This window comes from Misgurnus anguillicaudatus, chromosome 16 (genome assembly GCF_027580225.2).
Source record: "Misgurnus anguillicaudatus chromosome 16, ASM2758022v2, whole genome shotgun sequence".
In the NCBI taxonomy this organism is placed as follows: domain Eukaryota; kingdom Metazoa; phylum Chordata; class Actinopteri; order Cypriniformes; family Cobitidae; genus Misgurnus; species Misgurnus anguillicaudatus.
This window is the reverse complement of record NC_073352.2, coordinates 27,509,007-27,525,000: the sequence shown is the minus strand read 5'-3', so window position 1 is coordinate 27,525,000 and position 15,994 is coordinate 27,509,007. Positions and strand designations below refer to the sequence as shown.

The 15,994-nt window shown below is 38.1% G+C and overlaps 1 protein-coding gene and 1 long non-coding RNA gene across 3 annotated transcripts in view; both read right to left on the bottom strand.

Moving 5' to 3' along the window:
- Window positions 1–9,966, bottom strand: part of LOC129421986 (uncharacterized) — an 84,577-nt gene extending 74,611 nt beyond the window's left edge. Inside the window, exons 1-2 of one of the 2 annotated variants that reach the window (XM_055177640.2) lie at window positions 9,666–9,966; window positions 9,368–9,405 (exon numbers count right to left, since the gene is read on the bottom strand). The gene's annotated coding sequence lies outside the window, so the exon portion shown is untranslated. The remainder of the gene's footprint in view (window positions 1–9,367; window positions 9,406–9,665) is intronic. The other variant, XM_055177641.2, reaches the window with a different exon arrangement.
- A 759-nt stretch (window positions 9,967–10,725) lies between these two features.
- Window positions 10,726–15,638, bottom strand: LOC129421990 (uncharacterized). Its single transcript, XR_008637241.2, has 4 exons — window positions 15,245–15,638; window positions 13,228–13,291; window positions 12,696–13,134; window positions 10,726–11,325 (listed from the first exon to the last, which is right to left on the bottom strand). It is a non-coding gene; the product is annotated as an uncharacterized lncRNA (long non-coding RNA).
- Between the last annotated feature and the right edge of the window lie 356 nt (window positions 15,639–15,994).

The following is a 15,994-nucleotide window of genomic DNA, read 5'->3' as shown; positions in this document are numbered from 1 at the left end:
TGCGTATGATGTTTTCCTAAGAAATGTAAAGGCTGTTTGTGTGCGTGTAAGTTAACTAAGATGACCTCTTCGTACCATCAACATGCCACAGGAATAGATGAAAGCCCTGCACTCGATTGTCTGTGCTAAGGGAGCTGCTCTCTTTCAGGTCCTTGATGGCTTCATTTGTGCGTCACCGCTTCAGTTGCTCTGGCAAAACCTTCAAACAATGCAGGTAAAATCCTTCCTGCGCCGTATCATACGGCACAAGAGGCGTTAAAGCCTGACAGGCACACAAAGAAGGGAGGGAAATATTGGTGCGGGCTGCTCTGGTTTCACCTGACATTCTCCTCAACACACCTGAGCCGTCTGACTTCTGCAGGTGAGTTTGATCCGTGCCGCTATTGTCCTCCGGCCCACCAGCAATAGGAGAGGATGAAGTGTTGCATGAAAAATGAATGAATAAATATATAAACAAATGGAAGAAGAATGGGCTACGGGGAGAGCCCTCGACGATGTAATCCGAGTCGTGTGTGTGAGAGAGAAGCTGAATAATTCACAACATAATTGCTGCGGGTTAATTGGTTGCATGCCATTAAAGTTTGAGTGTGCTGTAACTGTGTGTGTGTGACACAAGTGTGTATCTCTTGACCACTTACTGATGATGACAGATGGGGTTTGTGTGCAGGTGTCAGGTGAGGACTTGTCTCTTATATTCACAGCAGTCTCTCTTTCTCTCTATGAGGGATCAGGTTTTCTTGCTGGGTGACAAAAGCTCACCATGCAGCAGTAAAGCTCCTATCTGTCTGACTCAGCCTCCATCACTCCTTTTCAATTATTAATGCTCACATTACACTACTCTATAGATGCATATAACACATCCTGGGCATATTCTGTATGTTTAAGATCTGAATTGATGTGGCAAGACTCTTGAAACGGCTTGCTTAAAGGATTACTCCACTTTCATTAAAAAATCCAGATAATTTACTCATGCCTATGTCTTCCAAGATGTTTATATCTTTCTTTGTTCAGTTGAGAAGACATTTTTTGAGGAAACGTTTCAGGATTTTTCTCCATATAGTGGACTTTTACCTCAACAGTTTTCAGTTTCAATGCAGTTTCAAAGGGCTCTAAACGATCCCAAACGAGGCATAAGGGTCTTATCTAGCAAAAATATCATCATTTTCGCAAAAAAAAAGTAATTTTATATCACAACTTCTTGTCTTGCACTAGCAGGGTGACGCACCACTTTTGTGGACCATTTTAAACAATAAACTGACACAAAGACGTTAATTAGCATCATTCCACATAAAACAACATCAGGTTCTCTTTCTCCACACCTGTAAACACTGGAGCGGTAGTTTCACATTAATGTTTGACGATATGCCTCATTTTCAATATTAAAATATGTTATTACCTTAACTAAGAACTGTTGATACATCCCTCTATCATCTGTGTGCGTGCACGTGGGAGAGGTGCAGTGAGAGAGACATGGATGAGAGAGTGCATGTATCTTTGCGCTCCCAGTGAACGGAAATGTTGACAAAACTTACAAAATAACACTTCTCAGGTCACATAAAAGTCATGTGGGAACTGCTCGGAACTAAGTGCTTTGGGTCGAATTCCTTATTTTTTTTTTCGCTGACGAACATTCCGCGAAACTCCGCGTTAACAACCATAAACGTATGCAACCATGAACTGCGCTATCCACAATGACGAGAAACTATCAGCAATGGATATTGATTTTTAGCCTTTTACTACTACATAGATTTATGGAGATGAGAATTAAAAACCCAGCATGTCCAGCTATGATCAGCTGTTCGGCTGATGACCTGCGTTTGCTTGCGGCATTATGAGCACGCGTCGCGTCCAAATGTCAGACCATGGTGGTCGCTGAATAAAACTCCTACAAATACCACGGAATCACGGAACAACGTCAGCATTATTTAATCCTATGATCAGTTTTCGTAACAGCTGCCGTATGTATACGGTTAGCCTAAAAGCTATTTGAAGCTCCCTAAATACAATGGCAAGCAGTTTTATAAGCATTCGCGTTTTCCATTATGACCACCAAACTTTCTTAGCTATGATTGCACGCACATATAGAGCAACGTGTTTACACTTTCAAAGTATATGGCAATATTTCAGTCAAACAGTTAAAAGATGCTTTGAAGTTTAAAACTTACCAGCGCAGGCTTGGAGCGCTCCGCTCTGCTAGTGGGGGGAGGGGGACTGCACGTGCTGCAGGCAGCCTCCAGCAACACAGAGCTGCCTGTGGGCGCCTGTCTGTAATTAATGCCGGGGAAAAACTATCGGCGAACGCAAGCCGCGAATCGGCCGATGCCGATACACCTAAAACCTAGTAAAATCGGCCCGATGTATCGGCCGGCCGATATATCGGTCGATCACTAATCTATAGGCCGATAAATATTCATATTATTTTCACAATGAAAAACTCGCAGACCGCGGACATCTTGTCTTTGTGCTAGACTAGCATACTCTTCTTAAGCCCGCAAAAGGTGTCATCTTCGTGCTATGTCACAGAAAGCACCAATCAAAACTCCACATGGCCAGCAATGAGCAAGTGAAGTGGTTCAACAAACCAAAATAATCCATAATTTATCGGCTTTCATTTATCGGCCTAATTTTGCTATCAGACCGATAACCGATAATATTAAAAATAAGCAGTTATACGAGCAAGTGAAGTGGTTCAACAAACCAAAATAATCCATCATTTATCGGCTTTCATTTATCTGCCTAATTTTGCTACCAGACCGATAACCGATAATATTAAAAATAAGCATTTATCGGCCGATAACGATATGTCGGCCGATATATCGTGCATCCCTATTTGTAATTATTAGGGATATACCGATATGGAAATTTTGGCCGATACCGATAACTCTTTATATTTGGGGGACGATAACCGATATAGGCCGATAAATATTCATATTATTTTCACAATGGAAAAACTCCCAGACCGCGGACATCTTGTCTTTGCGCTAGACTAGCATACTCTTCTTAAGCTCGCAACACGTGTCTTCTTCGTGCTACGTCACAGAAAGCACCAATCAAAACTCCACACGGCCAGCAATGAGCAAGTGAAGTGGTTCAACAAACCAAAATAATCCATAATTTATCGGCTTTCATTTATCGGCCTAATTTCGCTATCAGACTGATAACCGTTAATATTAAAAATAAGCAGTTATCGGCCGATAACGATATGTCGGCCGATAGATCGTGCATCCCTAGAAAAATGGTTTGTGCGCCGAGCGCATAGTCGAAAAGGGTTGGTCCTATTTTTTTAATGATTAATGGGAGTATTTTGGGCGTAACGTGCAATAAACCAATGAGAGTCTTCTCTCATCCCCTTTAAAAGCCAGTTGCACTGGCGCTATGTCTAATCCCCATTTAGATGACGGACTTTGTAAACTGAAAAACTAAGCGGAGGAAGAAGTTCCCAGCCAGTTTAATATTAATGTTACATAATTGTGTTGTTTTTCACTTGTATTGAAATTGTTATTTTTTCATTAAAACCTTTAAAACCCATTTTCTTTTAGTCATGGAAGTAAAAAAGCAGGCTTTTGTTGTCCCGTTTAGGCACATATTACTAATGCGCTCTTTAAATAACAAAAAAACATATTGCGCCATTGACTTTAGACTTTAGTTCGTTTTTGTTGGTCAATGGCGTAGTCTATTTTAGTTGCCTCAAAATAGCAACGCGCCAAAAATGCGCCTGAACACATCTCGTTTTCAGACCAGAACGCCCATGAGCGCAAAAGGGGGCGCAAATGCATTTGCTATTTAAACAACATGGCGCTAAACGTGAAAATGATAATTGCGCAGGGTGGAAACTAGCAAAAGACACTTGCGTCACGCATTGCGCTGCATTGCCCCGGGTGTAAGATAGAGCCCAATATGTGTGTTAATGTGAAACTATAATAATAAAAATAATAATAACCATTGCCAACTATCGTCACGAAGCCTGCTATTGGCGATATGTCTGACGATTGACGAGTCACGATACTATCGTCTATCAGCACAACCCTATTTCACATATGTCATGCGTAGGGCTGGGCAAAAATATCGATACATATAACGATCGTGATAAAAATTTTCGACGATAATGTATCGATATTTCAATCTCTACTATCGGTATTTTAAAAAACCATCAAATCTCTCTGTGTGTGTCAAACGACCTCCTCTGCCGCTGTCGTTTTCCAGTTGTCTGTCATATACAGCCATTTGGCCAATGTCTCAGCAGCGGGAGTGAAAAAATGGCAGAAAATTTTAAAACACCTGCAGCTCTTAAAGTCCATGTGTGGAAGCACTTTGGCTTTAAAAAAAATTTGAAAAAAAAAAGTATTACAATATGCAATGGATTTTAGTGCACCGTGATACATTTATCGTGATATGTATCGTTGTTGTTTTTTTGCGAAAATTATGGTTTTGCTAGATAAGACCCTTGTGCCTCGAGTGGGATGGTTTGAGCATGGGTCTTCAACAGGGGGTCCAGGGCCCCTTGGGGGATCCGTCATAGTATTCCGGGGTCCTCCAAATATTGTTTGAATTCAAAATCATTTTTTGGAACGTTTAACATTTATTCAGTAAAATTTAAATGATGTGTCAACAGCATGTGACTGTGTATAACAAAAAATATTATTTTAATAAAGTAACCATCATAACAAAGTAAGTAATCCAGTCCTAATTTGATACATGTACTGGGGTCCCTGCTCATCCTCTCTGTCCATTAAGGGGTCCTTGGCCTGAAAAAGGTTGAAGACTGGTTTAGAGTTTGAACTCTGGTTTAGAGCACTTTGAAGCTATTGAAGTGCACTAAAGCCCACTATATGGAGGAAAATCCTGGAATGTTTTCCTCAAAAAACGTAATTTTTTCTCAACTTAACAAAGAAAAACATAAAAATCTTGGATGACATGGGGGTGAGTAAATGATTAGGATTTTTTATGAAAGTGGAGTAAATGTTTAACAGATGCGACTCTGAGCAATATTAGGATGCACTTGTTGTAATGTATATAAAAACTGAAGAATTTAATCGAGACAGGATGAGAAACAGCCAACAGTCAGAGTAATTCTAGAAGATGATTGACACATAATAATGTCTATTAAATCGATCATGTAAAAAGATGAAGCAGTTTAAATGTTGGTCCCATGCACTCTCGATCCAATAGCCATGGAAACTCACTGTTCTCATTTAAACAAACAGACTGAAGAGAAAGGCACCTGACTGAATTCATTCATAAAGCCAAACAAATTGAACCGCAAATGTATTTATTTTTCCCTCTAAATGACCAAACTAACAGTCTGCTCTCATTCATTAATGCAGGTCGGGTCGAGTAGAGTTAAGTTAAAACAACATCATTAGTTTGGACTCTTAATCACTGCTGCTGCCGATTAGTGTAAAGAACAAACTCATGATTCAAAATATAGAAACCCAAACACAACATTAACTCAACACACACGTTATTGTCTTTGTGTGCATGTTTCTCTTTCCTAATGGCCAATTCATGTGGACACTCAAGGCAAGTCATTAGCTGTGTGTGTGTGTGTGTGTGTGTGTGTGTGTGTGTGTGTGTGTGTGTGTGTGTGTGTGCGCGGCAGGAAAACATGTATTAATGAAGACGAAAGCCCCACATCACTGGAGGAAACTGCATTCAACATTAAACATTACGTTTAAAAACAAATAGAATCTCAATACCTTTCATTCCTCAACAGCTAAATACATTTTTGCAGTTATTTAGTGTGACCACACTTCTCGGTTCATATTCATTCACATTTACTGTACTGATTATTGAGTCTGACCCAGTAATTCCATGCACATAACCTGAGAGTTACATTATGACCACAAGAGCTGCATCAATGTGTGTGTGTGTGTGTGTGTGTGTGTGTTTGTGTGTGTGTGATGACAGTTTTGCTCTGTTGCACATGATGCATGGGCTGATCTGAGCACAGACATGACCTGATAGTAGTACACACACACACACACACACACACACACACACACACACACACACACACACACACACAATCTGCAAATGTCAAAAATGACCAATTTTAAAGTGATTTCTGTTGTGATATTCTATGTGAAATCCGACATTAAGAATTTTCCTTAAAAGATACATTTTATGAGACTTATTTAATATGTAAAATAAGTCTTCGGTGTCCCCAGAGTGTGTATGTGAAGGTCTAACTCAAAACACCCCGTAGATAATTTATTATAACGTGCCATTTTTGGGTGTGTAAATGCAAATAAGCTGATGAAATGCAAACACTGATCGCCATAATGGTGGTTTGTTGAAATTAAAACTCAATTGTGCTGTCAATCTCTCTCTCTCTCTCTCTCTCTCTCTCTCTCTCTCTCTCTCTCTCTGCACTTAATGGCAGTGCTGTGGTAAGATGCAGAATAAAGGGCAGAATTATTATAATAAGATCCCTTTCTGGCATCACAAGGGGAGCCAAATTTTAATTTTTTCACATTGTAGGGAAGAATGGTTTACCAAAACTAAGTAACTGTGTTTTTCTTTTTCACATTTTCTAGGATGATAGAAGCACTGGGGACCAAATTATAGCACTTTAACATGGAAAAGTCACATTTTTATGCTATGACCCCTTTAAGTCTACTGACTAATGACGCTCCAGGAATTTAAAAAAATCTCTTTTTTTTACAGTGGTAGATTTCAAGAATGTGGCCTGTGTGAAAGTGTCTGTGAAATTCAGGTTAGTCTCATAATCTAATGATGAGATTTGGAGCATCAAAGTTTAATTTCGATTTCCATTTTTGACATGATCTTACTTAGTCAATTTTAAAAATATCAAGATTATAATATCTATGAATAATCTTTACATTGTATAGGATGATTTTATAAAGCAAACAGTAAATCACACAAAAATTATTTTTAAGTTCAATCTCTGATTGTCTTTCAATAACTTTTGTCTCATTTTATTTTTTCCAAGTAAATGTCAAAACAATTATCTCCCCCAACACTAAAAACATACTGAAAATAATACTATTTGTGGTCCACTTAACTTAAATAAGTGATAATATACAGCCAGTCGGTTGTTATCGCAGAATAACGTGAAGCAGAGATAACCACTTACTACACGACTACTTGCCACATGAGTTAATATAGGAACATAAAATATTGATTTATGTTATTAGCTCATTTGTAAGAAAGACAAATCTTCCTGGGGGAAATGATTTCTAACATGCATTTGCTTTAATGTTTTATAAATAAATCTCATATATGTGTTATTAATTATGCATAATTTCAATCTGGGCATAACAAACTTCGGAATATTGCCACTGACCAATCAGAATCGAGCATTCCAGAGCGCTGTGTAATGATGGCTGCATCTGAAAGCTTAGGCGGGTGACTTGTTGCCTCGTTGCCTTCAGGCAGAGACTTTTCAGCGTTTGGTCACGATGGCACCTCAGGGAATCAGTTTCAAACATACTTCATATACAGAATTACATTTGAAATATAAATAGAAAGGGTGCTACCAATGATCAAGTCTAAATCTATCTATCTATCAACTTCATATACTAAATATGCAAACGTTTTTCACACGAAATGCAATTAAAAGATGTTAGTGAAGTGAAAATAAAACTTAAAATTTTTCAGAAACTGTCTTTTAAATGCATTCGTGGATGGCATTTAAATAGTTTGAGCTTGACCGATTACCTTACTCACAGATGCACGTACGCACATGTTTGTGAAGTTTCTATCAGAAGAAGGTATCTCAGGAGACAGGAAGTGATGCAAGCATCTTATTTAAATAAGATATTTTACCCAAGACTGTTATTGCTATGAATGGGGGAGATCGCAATGGTCAGTATGACTAAAGAATCAATCGTCAAACATTAAAGAATGACTTCCTCTGGGGGAGAAACTTTACGCATGTGCAGTTTCTGACAGGTCTTGCTTTAGGAAGACCTGGAGGGGTCCCTGACAACAGCATTTTACAGATTTTCTTTGGAACCAACATGCTTTGATTTATCACTGCAAACTACACAGAAAAAATAAAAACAAAGATCCTCATCATTTAAACATCATCATGTTAAAGATATAAAAAAGGTACAAATCCCAAAGTAAACGTTATCATGAGTTATCTTTTCTTGGACTACAACAAACGCATGGATTGTAGGCATAAGCAACAGTTTACTTCCTGGGCCAATTGACGTGAACACGATGGTTATTATCATAATCCCGCCCGTTTTCGGACTCACAGCCTGTAAGTAGTCTAGGTTTTCATATTTAAAGAATTTACTACTGACTAAACCATGACTCAAACACAAGTTTATATGATCACAAATGCAGACATGGTTTACATTTTTGTGTATCCTTACCTTACCAATCTGTTACCAAAGCCGCACTGGCAAAGTTAATCGACCCGCTTGGTCATCTGCATTTTCTGGATCAGATCCGGCTCGTATTTATAAGGTAGTAAAGATGATATTAACTCCTGTCAGTATTGCATTGGGAGCTAATCTTCCAAACATGGTAAGGGGCTTTACATTTCCGGCTGACGTTAGAGGTATGCAGGCCAATCACAACGTACTGATAAGCTGGCCAATCGGAGGACACAAAATCAATAACGTTGTTTTTTAGCAAAGAAATAGGTGCTCTTTAAAACAACGCTGCTAGTGTAAAAGTAGAGCAGTAGAATTTCAGGAACATGCTGTAATCACAATAAAAGAAATGTGTGTGTGAAGGCAATGTGGCCTGTGTCAATGCATGCGCTCCGTGGAAAAACACAAAACACTTAAACACTCCAAAATGAAGCTTCCCAGTGCCAGCACGGTGAAGACCACGATCACACACACACACACACACACACACACACACACACACACACACACACACACACACACACACACACACACACACACACACACACACACACACACACACACACACACACACGTTCAGTCTCTCTAAACCTCTCTTTCTCTTTCAGCAGCTGAAGTGTTCAAGCTTTCTGGCTCCCATCAGAAGAAAAACAAATCTTAAATCAAACTCAGCCAATCAGCATGGCTGTCCACACGCATGGCCGTCCACTTACAAGGGTCTTTAGGGCAAACATAACTATACCACTGTTTCAACTTCAGAGACACAGCCAGACAGTGAAAAGTACTCATATGATCTGGAGTTTGCTAAAATTGATTACAAGCACCCATTTTGGCTCCAGGGAGCCACAGCGTTAGGGGCCACCTGACGTAAAGCGTTTCTCCAGAACTGATGTTGTCATTGCTGTAAAATGTTTTGTCATTTTCAAAAGGATGTGCATGAAGACAGAAGCCCTTTAAAACATTGCCAGAATAACCTGCCACCCACACAAACATCTGAATAACAAACACCGATGACTTACCAGAGTCCAAGGCCTGCAGGGAGACTCCAAATATTATTCTACGGGAAGAAAAGACGTTATAAAGTATATATACAAACTTAAATCACCTGATAGTCACTGCATTAAATAACAATATTAAGTACCCTGTCAATTATTTTAAAGGTAGATAACACACACAAGTACATTAATTGAACATTTGATCGTTTGTTGAAATTATGATTTACAATTAAAACCCAAAAGTATTGTGACACTAATGCTGTAGCTGTTAGTAGAAAAGTGTGTCAGTTATCGTTGGTGTGCTACAAGGTGAATTATATACCTGCAGGTGACAGACGGATATCTAAAGATCAGATTATAAATGTTACTGCTGCACTTTTGTCCCAATATTGCTCATATTTATGATCGAGCATCGCTTCAAAACAGCATCCAGCGGCGCGACGAAAGGTGCGCGAGCGTTTCAACTCATTTCTACGGAAGCCGATGTGTCACCCGTTGTAGATTGTTCGATTGACGGCGCTCTAAAAGAAAACCAGCTTTTATCTGACTTGTTAATGTTTGTGGGTTCTCTTTCAAATTACACCATGTTACCAGCAGCCAAAGTTAATGTCACTCCAACATCAGTGAGGTTGTGAGGGGGGCTTTGCGGGCTTCCTTGTTTTTTTTTTTTTTCAAAAGCCCTCGATCTTTTGAGGATTTAAAAACCTTTAGCTCAAACATTTAATAGATTTGATTCTTTTTTACTTTAAATTTGTTTCCCTAGTCGACGAAATCCGTCTGTATGTGGTAGATTACATACATGGAGAAGCGCGCATTACGCGTGGTTTATTCCACTCAGGCCTGCAGGTGGCACTGCTGACAACACACAGTCATTGAAAATCAGGTTTTTATAAAGCAACAAATTCTCAATTCCTAAAAGCTTAACAACTTCTCACAGCTTGCAATGTCAGTTTCTATATATGTTAAAATGAAATAACTTTAATCAGCTAAATGAATGCCTATGAGAAACATAAAAATTCAGTTCACTTATGTTATTTGGAGTAATATTGTTGTTAATATTACTAATATTTCTTCAGGTTGAAATAGTCAGCCAGGCAACAGATTAATATAGAGAAAATGCAAAAATCTGGATTAAGAAAAACAAGAAGCTACATAATAAATGTACATGAAAGAGAGATCAGAAGGAATACAAAAAAAAAAAAAAAACGTAAGGGAGAAAGACAGGCAGAAGTGAGGAATAAAACAAGACAACTATCATGATGAGGACAGACAGACATAGCACATATAAATACGGATAATTAAAGCAATGTGAACAGTTTTTTATTGTTACAATTAATATTATTATCATAAAACAATATTTGCTCAGAGGTCTAAGCCCCTCATCCCATCTGACCCTAGTCAACCTTGTCCAGCATTAGTTGTTTATAAATCATCTTGTTTTTATATTTTGTTATCTTATGCAAAGACAACAAGACGTTTTTAAGTGTTGCTACATATTATAATGTTTATTGTTAATAAACAATTAAAATATTAACTGTATAATGCAACTATGAATGAATACTTTTTTTCCAGACTCCAAGTTTATTAAAAACACAATAATAGCAAATAAATAGGCAAAAACACGTAAATATATACAGCTTTTGTGTGTGTTTGTACTGCGTCATAAAATCACATGATATATTTTCATTAATAAATGTAATTACAACTTTCTACAACTATGATAGCAATAAACTCCGGGGCGGATCCGCCGACTTCGGAGCGGATCCGTTGCGACTAGTTATTTTCAAACACACTACTGATATTAGATTCATAAACAGCAATTATAAAAACTGTAGGAACATTTTGTAATCTAAACGCAATGACATCAAAACTTCTAAACTGTTTTGAACCAAAAGTGTTTTTATTGGGCGGGTGTTTGAAGTGGCGTTCCGATTGGCTGCTGTCCAGAGGGAGCATTAGCATTGAGAGGCACTTGAGTATCTCTGTATCAATAACAGACAAAACAATGAGAGATGGAGACAAAGAGTCAAAGATCCATGAGTGATGATACTGAAAGCCCTTCTCTCTCTCTTTCTCGCTCTCTCTGTAAAAGAGAGATTAATGTGCTGTAATCTACCCATCTGTGTTATACTGGAGGTGTGTGCGTGTTATTAATGACAGTCAGCCTGCGGTCACATTCAGTTAGAGCATCTCTGTAACACAGATGTGTACCCTCATCTGACCATTATAAACTCATCTGTCACACACACACACACACACACACACACACACACACACACACACACACACACACACACACACACACACACACAGTGTAGAGTAATGCCCAAAATTGAAAACAAATAATCAGCATCAATCATCAAAACAACATAAACATTAAAATCATCAAAGCAACATTAATATCAATGATAAGGCAAATCATTTAACCTCCTAAGACCTGGTGTGTCCACATAGGTGGACATCATACTTTTTGTTGTTTGCACCATAATACTTAATGCTGTGTAACTGGAACCTGTTGTACACATACGTGGACAATTACACTGCTTCATGTTCAAAGAAAAATATTTGGTTATTATATTTATTGGTTCTTCCTAACCCCAAAAAGCTGGAAGAAATCTAAAATGCAAGCCAAACCAAAGCTCGGGTCTTAGGAGGTTAAAGGAATAGTTCACCCAAAAATGAAAATTCTGTCATCATTAACTCAAAGTTGTTCCACCTGCATTAATCTCAAAATATATTTTAAAGAATATATTTGACTTTTATAGTAGGAAAAATAATAATATGGAAGTGAATGGTGCCCCAGATCTGATGACAGACTTTAAAGTCAAATAGGGCCAATTTGGAATACATGTTGACTTTAATTTCCTGAAAACAAGTCTCTAACTTGAATCAGACTTTCAAGTTGCTAACACACATCAAATAAAATGAAATGCAGCAGTTTGCTCACTCCTAAATTTGTGCACTGTAAAAAATGCACAATTTTTGTCAAATCAAACATATATAGTTTTATGTTACTTTAACTTCACAAATTAAGTTAAACAATTTCAACTTGTTTTTCTAAGTTAGGTCAGCTTATCACACGTCAAAACTTAAAATAGTAGGTTGAATTGACTTGCAAAACCAATTTGATTTAACTTCATTCTGCTTTTTTTACAGTGTGGAAAAACACACATATAGACACTATATGGTTTAATATAGCAGCAGCAGCACATTACTGAGGAATGTCTGGATTCATGTATGTTCAACCGCCGTAATGCTTTACACAGAAACAAATCAGCCGGATTCATCACAGTCTCTTTCCACACTCGTCTTTGACTCAAATTTACCACAAATCTATTTAAATCTGACTTACTGCAGACCAAGAGTTCAGCTGTGACTGCCCGGGATGAATTTTATTCTGAAAAATAAATGGGTTTAGTTGTTTTCGTGACATTGCTTGATGTGATGATAACTAATTACAGCATATATGGTTGGGGATCACCTTGCCAGACATTGCTTTCATTAGAAAAATATGTTCATTTCTAAGAGAGGTGCTACTTGATTTAATATTGCAATCGAATGCGCACACACTTTGAAGAGTAACTTAAGTGTTTAAAGAGTTTGCTGCATTGTGCTGCTTCTGAGTCTAAGAAAATACACAGCTCTCACGCTATAAATACAATGTTTAGATGGACCACATCCTTTATTCTAACTAAAGCTAACCACCAGAGCAGGGACCTGATTGACACACATTAAGTGACCAGGGTGGTGTTGGGTAATCCGCCCGTCACAGCTCTGCTGGCTCGGGAATGCTGCAGGTGGAAACACAAAAACAGAGGGACAAACGACGGTCGAGAGCCATTTCTCTATCTTTCACCCGCTGTCATTCCCTCAATTTTACTGACCTTGGCAGCAGCTCCACGCCCTCCTTCCGACTCGGCCTGTGTGGGGTTTCTTACTGTCATCACCCTGTTTCAGCCCAGAATAAAATAAGCATATGAAGAGAGAAAAGACTCGAGCATTACCAGATGGCTTTAAGCATATATGGATTTCAGCACAAACAGGCAAGCACTTTTTAAGTGTCTTAAACCGTCTCACAGCTCCTGTCTCACCCCCAGATCTGTCCGTACGAGTATACCGATCTGACCACCCAAATGCACGTTAATACGGCCTGCATTTATTTTCACTGCTTTAACAATCTTCCTGCTTCCTCTGCCAGGCGGCGTACGGTCCCCGTTTCAGGGTTGAGTTGGAATGATGAGTCCAGGGACCACAACGTCTCCTCTGTGCTTTGTGCGAGAGGGTTTGAGGGAAGAACCCTAAAATGTTCCACTGCGTAAAGGTCACAGGGCTCGAGTTACAGGTCATTGTAGAAGAGGCGAACGCATGCTTGCAGGAGACTCGCGCACAAGGTTAATGTCACCATTAATGTCTGACATCACTCCAAAAACACTCGTAAAGCAGAGACACACGCACACATCTGCAGCAAGGAATAGAGAAAACATCTCTCATTCACTTATTCTGCACTTTGAGTCCTGCACATGCGGGACATTTCAACGGCCTCATTCACTGCTGAGTTTTAACATCTCCAATAAAGTGTAATTGATGCTCATTACTGACTAATTGTAGGCTTTACAGCTTTAGCGTATTCAGAAGCATCTGCACATCACTGACCTGCAGTTACGGCCTGAGCAAACAGCTGTAATGCATATAATGTGATGATATTTCACGCATGTGTGAAATTACTGTTGTAGTTGGTATGTTTCTTAACAGTATAAAATTACAATATCAATGGAGATGTTTTACCTGTGAATAATTATTATTTAAATAGAGATGTTTCTAACCGATGTAATTTTTTTAATGAATGGTGAATTATTGTATACATTGAGATGTTTCTTATCAGTGTAAAATAATCATTTGAATGTAGATGTTAAAATTTTGATGAATATGGTTCTTACACTTGTAAAACAATCATAATGGAGATGCTGTGTCAAATTATTGTTTGAAAGGAAAAACGTGTTACCCATGTAAAATGAATAGAGGTCTTTTAAACTATTGTTTAAATAGAGATCTTACCTGTGTAAAATTGTTTGAATAGAGATCTTACCTGTGTAAAATTATTGTTTGAATAGAGATCTTACCTGTGTAAAAGTTTTGATGTGTAAAATTATTCTTTGAATAGAGGTCTTACCTGTGTTAAACTATTGTTTGAATAGAGATCTTACCTGTGTGAAACTGTTGTTTGAATAGAGATCTACCTGTGTATTATTGTTTGAATAGAGATCTTACCTGTGTTAAACTATAGTTTGAATAGAGATTTTACCTGTGTTAAACTATTGTTTGAAAAGATATCTTACTTGTGTGAAACTATTGTTTGAATAGAGATCTCACCTGTGTAAAATTATTGTTTGAATAGAGATCTCACCTGTGTAAAATTATTGTTTGAATAGAGATCTTATCTATGTAAAATTATTGTTTAAATAGAGATCTTATCTGTGTGAAATTACTGTTCGAAAAAAGATCTTACTTGAATGAAATCGTTTAAATAGGGATCTTACCTGTGTGAAACTATTGTTTGAAAAGAGATCTTACCTGTGTAAAACTATTGTTTGAATATAAATCTTACCTGTGTGAAATTATTGTTTGAAAAAAAGATCTTACTTGAATGAATTTATTGTTTAAATAGAGATCTGGTAAAATTATCGTTTCAATAGAGATCTTTTGTTTGAATAGTAGAGATCTTACCTGTGTAAAATTATTTTTTGAATTGAAATCTTACCTGTGTGAAACTAGGCTATAGTTTGAATAGCCTAGAGATCTTACCTGTGTGAAATTATTGTTTGAATAGAGAGCTGTGTGAAATTATTGTCTGAAGAGATCTTACCTGTGTAAAATTATTGAATGAATGGAGATGTTTCTTACATTTGTGAAATGTGCGTTTGAATCTCTCGGTAATCGTGTCTCTCCTCGACACATTAGTCACGCCATCACTCGGAGGCCGCGCGCGGAAAAAACTCCCCGCCGACTCTCCGCTCGTCTGTCAAACCTTCAGGCCGTCTGTTCACGTTATTTTCCACCATATATTATTCTGTCCTCGCGTCTTTTCGAGAGCGCAATGTCTGTTTGAACTGGAAGCGTCTTGCCGTTGTTTTCTTTAGAGAAACACCTGTACAAACAGCGGCCACGCCAAGTGACAGCTCGTGCTCTGACAACGGGAAGGGAAGCGCGAGATGACCTCGCGGACCCGCGCGAACGTCTTCACGCGCGTGCTCGACGTGTGAAATCTTCACAACATTTCAATGCCGTACTTCCTTTAAACAGGAAACACAAGTTATTAGTTATAAGAGAGATCAATTCCGTTACGGGTCTATAAATGAAAAAAATCCAAAGACAGAGTCATTATACAATTAAACATGTTGCAAAATGTAGAATATACCGGGCTTCATGTTAAATATAAATTAAAACCAACGTCACTAGTGTTGAATTCTCTTTTACCTGGTTAAATTTACCAGAACAATATCCCGTAAAAAATATGAATCATTAAAAAAATACACGCTTTATGATAATGTGTTGTGCTCAGGTGAGGCTATATGGAAACGGAAGGCCGACTTTAGATGATGAGCGCCGGACTTTAACCTGAGCCATTTCTTTTCTCCAGAGAGTATTATAGTA